Consider the following 6,000-nt stretch of genomic DNA (forward strand, 5'->3'; position numbering starts at 1 on the left):
GGCCCTCCCGCTGCTTGGTCCGCTGGACGAATGAACTTGACAAATTCAGCTTATTGGCGACATCCCGGACCGAACTTCTCGGATCACGTCTAAACTGCTTAACTACGCGCTTGTGATCTTTTTCACTGACGGAGCATCCATTTTTGCCGTTCTTCACCTTCCGGTCGATGGTTAGGTTCTCGAAGTATCGTTTTAGTACTCTGCTGACCGTGGATTGGACGATTCCCAGCATCTTACCGATGTCCCGATGTGACAACTCCGGATTCTCGAAATGAGTGCGCAGGATTAATTCACGACGCTCTTTTTCGTTCGACGACATTTTTCCAAATTTACGAAAAATTGACAGTGAAGCATGGCCAACGTGATCCATACACTCTTATCTGATTATAAGCGAAAGCTGAAGATATAATTCCTAAAAATTAAATTTCTACAGCGTTTTTTCCGTGATGCAATTTGATGTGACACACTCTTTAAACTACTGGACTGATTCATACATACCATAATTAAAGTTAATGAGCTAGTCATGTTAGAAAAAAACATTACATTTGTAAAAAAAAATCGAATTTGATTTCGTAATTAATGATTGTAATAGTTTTTCATAGCTTACATGGTTTCGGGACCGAGTACGCCATATGTTTTTATATTTTTTTTTCTAGAAAGCTGAGGTTTTTTTACATAACATACCCGAATATAAGATTTTTTCAACACTAAACCTACCGATGTTTCATGTATACCTATTCCTACCACAGCGGGTCAAGTGATCCTTTATAAATAGTTAGTGAACAATGACTCGATATATAAAGTTTTGTTAAGAAACGAGGCATACCATCTTTCTCCTGTATATTTCGACATTTTGGCATAATAATTATTAGCAAATAATGATACTACAATTTTTGACACGCAAAATAGCACTATGGATTGAAATGGTTACTGTTAGCTCGCTTGGATAATCAGCAATACAATTAGTTCTAATTTCATTCACTATTTATTCACAAATACAACAAAATGTATAAAGCAATAGCAATATATTCATATGATATCTTTCTGATATCATATGGATGTTCGCACGGGTCAAATGACCCGTTCAGTAGTTCAAAAGTTATGAATTTTTGAAAAAAAACACATTTTCGGAAAAAAGGGGAAAAAGTTGATTTTTCGGACCACCGTTTTCATGGTTTTTGACCAGATGGCGCTATATATTTTTATATTTTTTCTTGAAAGCTGAAGATTTTTTACATAAAATATCTCGATATCAGAGATTATTTTTTTTTTATTTAGAGATATTACTTTTCAAGGTTCGATTGTTCGAAAAAACAATTTTCCATCTTCTTTCACTACAAAAATTTATAACTTTCGAACTACTGGGTGTTAGTTCTTCATAGTTTCCTCGGTTAAAGATAGAGGGGACTATATGTTTTTATATTTTTTTTCTCGAAAGCTGAGCTGAGTTTTTTAATTAATATATTCAAAAATCAGAGAGGTGTTATTTTTCGTTTTTGTGTTATGTTTTTGCAAATTTAACATGTTTTAAGTCTCCGTTCAATATTCCTATGTGACTAGACTAGACCTATGCTAAACTATGGTTATCTTATTGGCTTCAATTTAATATTTTTTTTATCCCTTTTGTTTGTTTTAGGCTCATTAGTGTTATGTCCACTGAAACAAATACGGTAAAATAGTTAAGGATTGGCTAATCGGATTCAGATGTTTCACAGTAAAAAAAGGTGTGTGTTGGACCAAGGTCGTAACTCGAGTCTCGACTCATTTCAATATTTTATTGCATGAAACCTTTCTCCAAGGGAGACACTTATATTTATAGCAAGGTTTGCGTCTCTTTCTGATCTGATTCTATAATCAGAACTGTCATTTGACAGTACATCACAATTCTTCCCCTAATGGAAAGTTCTATTTAATATTTTATAATCGTAACTACTAATATTTCTATTTCTTATTTTTCAGATATTTTTCAATAGTGAAACCCTTCTGACAAATCATGAATTCAATAAATCATTCGAAATTTCAACTATAAAACTGTAACTTAATAATATAAACTGTTTAACCATAAACGAAATCGTTGTCGACCTTCGTCGTTCGTTTTCTTTTCGAGCGCCTTGTTCCAGAAGGAGAATTAGGCAAAATATCAGAATATTTCCTCTTACGGATCCTTGTGGGCGGCTCTACTACTGACTCCGCTGATGTTCTGAGATGATCATCACTATTGCCAACCGGCAATCTGTCTGTACGGTTCGGAAGGGACAGCGTTACAGTAGATTTTGACGATGTCTTATCAGTAGTGAACCTCAGCTGATTTCGATGAGCCATTAGGCGAACGTTTCCAGTTTCCGTTTCCACCCGAAATGTTCGCTGCTCACCAATCGGATCATCAACTACGGAAAATGTGAGCTTATCACCACAGCAGTTTGTTTTTTTCTGAAGACCTCACCGCCAAACTTCCTTGACCTGCTTGCTATCGTCCACAGATCGGATCACTAGCTCCAGAATATCGCTTCGTCAAAACGGATGGAACTGACTGTTTGTCACTGGGTCTCTTTTAACTCACCTATTGTACGACGTACCTTTTAACTACATACATTAGAAGAAAAACTCTCTTATTCTTAAAACCGACAATAGTTAAAACAATTAGCTTTGTTTGTTGAATTGTTAAAAAAGTTCCTTTGTTTATGGACACCCCTTTGTTGCTTACATGAAAAGGCCTTTCAGTTTTAGACGTCAAAATGGATGCACTTACCAATACATTTATGCTTCCGCGGACAATAGCACTACAATTGCAATGTCGTTACCAAAATGGAATTGCCGCTGAACTCCGCAAAATGAAGCTCACTCTTACGTAAAATGGAGTTTCGCCAGCGTTCATATACTTACAGTCGGAACAATGGACTTTACCGGGCGGCTTAGCAGGTATGGATGCTCTGATGTTGCCAACGCAGATTAGTTTTTGGGATGACCTCTTAAACAATTACCGAAATCTTTCCTCTACGCGGCTCGGTTCCTGGTATCTTCACAGTGACAGAATTAATTCTGATGATGGTTACTGGTAGCGAAAAATAGAGGATTGACGCAAGTTCAGCACTACTGACACTACGTTCCACACGCGAAAAAAAAATTTATCCAGTCGTCGCCAAACTGTTATGTCCACTGAAACAAATACGGTAAAATAGTTAAGGATTGGCTAATCGGATTCAGATGTTTCACAGTAAAAAAAGGTGTGTGTTGGACCAAGGTCGTAACTCGAGTCTCGACTCATTTCAATATTTTATTGCATGAAACCTTTCTCCAAGGGAGACACTTATATTTATAGCAAGGTTTGCGTCTCTTTCTGATCTGATTCTATAATCAGAACTGTCATTTGACAGTACATCACAATTAGCATTTTAGCTGTAACAGAGCCGAATTTTAATCGTTACACAGTTGCCATTTTTTCGGCGTTAGAGTATTCCCTTCTATACCATTGCATATGGTACACATTTACAAAGTAGTCTTAAGTCGTAGGCGTAAGAGTTTTCCTTCTGTTCTGCCATCATCCAGTTAGACCGGACAGCGGAGACAGTTGATTGAACATTGTTGAGTTATATAAAGCACTCTAGTCTAAAGCCATGAAAACAAAAAAAACGACTTCAATCAATAACGACGAAAATAAAATCAAATTTTTTGCAAGTTCAATATTTTTTGATAAAATGCTAGCTTCAATTTGATATGTTCAAAAGTTATGAATTTTTGAAAAAACTAATTTTTTGGGAATAAGTTGAAAAACTTGATTTTTTGGACCACCCTGAAATAGAAATGGGCACAATAATAAAAATATAAAAAAATACGGATCTAATGTTTTGCGAGAACAAAATTACCACTTTTGACGAAAATCTGAGAACCACTATAACGGTTTGGCATGGAATGGCTGTATATTTTTTTTTATAATGAGAAAATATAAATTTACAATTTTATTCACAATTAATGTTAGCCGCACAAAGCGTGTGATGTCCTCTTTTACAAATTGAGCAAAATAGATTTTATCTTTTTACTTTTCCTATCTTTTCATTGCTACCTTTTACACATCGCCTTAAATGCCTTGGTGATTTCCAAGTGATTTTCAAAAATCTCTTAGATTCATCGAAAAATGAACGAACAATGAGCATAAGAATCTATATTTATTCAATTTGTACCCCTGTAACACGGAATTCTTCGTGGTACCAAGTCAATAATGTTAACATTAGACAACTTTTCGGCGCAGTGCTCCGTACAGCGGTGACATTTCGACGGAGCACACTGTCGTGGAAGGGTTAACACGTTGAGCCCCTAAGAACTGGCACCGATTTTTCCTTCTTTTTCGCGCTGGTCTCATCGGACCGACAATAGACTTTTCTCTCGGAGAGTGTCGGCACTGGGAACGACAACAACGAAGCCAGAAAATGAATTTTCCAAAAATTCCACTATTGATCCGCAGAAAACAACGTGGCCCAAACGGCAAGTTCATTTCGGTCAGGACTCAACGTGTTAAAATTTTCAAATAAACAATTCAAATTGTTTAATTATAGTGTGATCAATTATTGCAGTACATATTAGAAACTGTTCCAGACTGAGAACCAATATTCACGTTGCATCGAAAAACTTTCAATCAATCCTTGTTTCCATTTTCGAATTGACTTCGCCAATCAATAGAAACATAGAAAAAAGCATCTCTTCGGAAATAATTGGACCAAATCACATTTTAATGGGACGTATCAAAATTCAGCTAATGATGCTGCTACAATTCCCGGTCAATCCATCGGACATACCGCTGCCGCCCCCACCTCCACAGGTAACGAGCCGCGAAATAACAACCCCCAAGGATTACCAGACAGCTTTACAAACGGAGCGGATGGCCCAAAACTGAAGGAGGAAGCGGTATTTTAACTAACCATCCTCGCTGCACATTTTCGTTTCGAAGATTTCTTCTTTCCTGCTGCGAAATAATGCAGAATCATACGGTGCATCGTATCTGGAAGACAGCAGAATGAGAGGGGAAGAAGCAAAAACTCCCCGACAGACACAAATAACAAAGGGAAAACGCCGACCAACAATCAACGATTTTCGATATCGTTAGTGATAAACGAAAAGATTGAAAATAAACAAAGAGGAAGAGAATCGAGTCATTTTGGGCGGGACGGCGATCCAAATGCGCTTCTAAATAAATTGATGTCTTTTCGGGACCGATTCGGTGATCTGGTGTGGCCAATTTGCAGCAGTGGTAAAAAAGCAAAACAGGACATATCAAGTTGCGAGCCATAGATTGAAAGCCGGAGACGCAAGGTGCCGAACAGTGAAGTTGGAAAAACACGTTGAAACAATTCCCAGTGCGCTGCTTTCAGAATTTTGCCAGAAGCGAAAATTGTCAATTTCTCGTGTATCTTCGGTGACATTTAAAACGTGCTTTTTCCTCGACATGAGAATGACCATATCTCACCGGTAGCTGGCTGGTGTTTGATTTCCTGTCACTCAATGTCCTTGCATCTTTGATGCCATGGTGGGACAAGGGAGGTATGGTGCGGTCAGAATTCGTCTCCGCACAAAACGATTCGGTTACTTGTTCGACGATCGAAGATAATCATGATTATCCCACAGTGCAGGAAGACCGAAGCATGTGGAGGCGCACCATAATTGAACCACCGAAATTATTCATAAGGATAAATAAGACCGGAAATACGCACCGGGCGTTATCGCACAGGAAGCAGTTCGGCCAAACCCGTCCGGCCGTGACGCGTCATCCGAAGTTGTACACATACCAAATTTTGTCACCAGTCACCAGATTTTTTGTTGGTCCGAAACGCAGCCCCCAACACGCTCCTGCTCGGGCGGTGAGCAATTGTGCAAATTTCCCGACAACTGGATATCAATCCCGCACGCCAACTACCGGTCGTTTTTATCGGAGAACAACAAAAAAATCTACCACCCAACAAAACGGTGAACGGAAGGTGAAAAAATAAAAGCAAGAAAACCGGCATGAAA

The 6,000-nt window shown here is 38.2% G+C and overlaps 1 long non-coding RNA gene across 1 annotated transcript; it reads right to left on the minus strand.

Annotated features, from left to right (window-relative positions):
* Positions 1 to 1,765: 1,765 nt before the first annotated feature.
* Positions 1,766 to 3,074, minus strand: LOC129775024 (uncharacterized). Its single transcript, XR_008742839.1, has 3 exons — positions 2,750 to 3,074; positions 2,444 to 2,583; positions 1,766 to 2,387 (listed from the first exon to the last, which is right to left on the minus strand). It is a non-coding gene; the product is annotated as an uncharacterized LOC129775024 (long non-coding RNA).
* Positions 3,075 to 6,000: the final 2,926 nt, after the last annotated feature.

The sequence above is a fragment of the Toxorhynchites rutilus genome, chromosome 3 (assembly GCF_029784135.1).
Source record: "Toxorhynchites rutilus septentrionalis strain SRP chromosome 3, ASM2978413v1, whole genome shotgun sequence".
NCBI classification, from domain to species: Eukaryota; Metazoa; Arthropoda; class Insecta; order Diptera; family Culicidae; genus Toxorhynchites; species Toxorhynchites rutilus.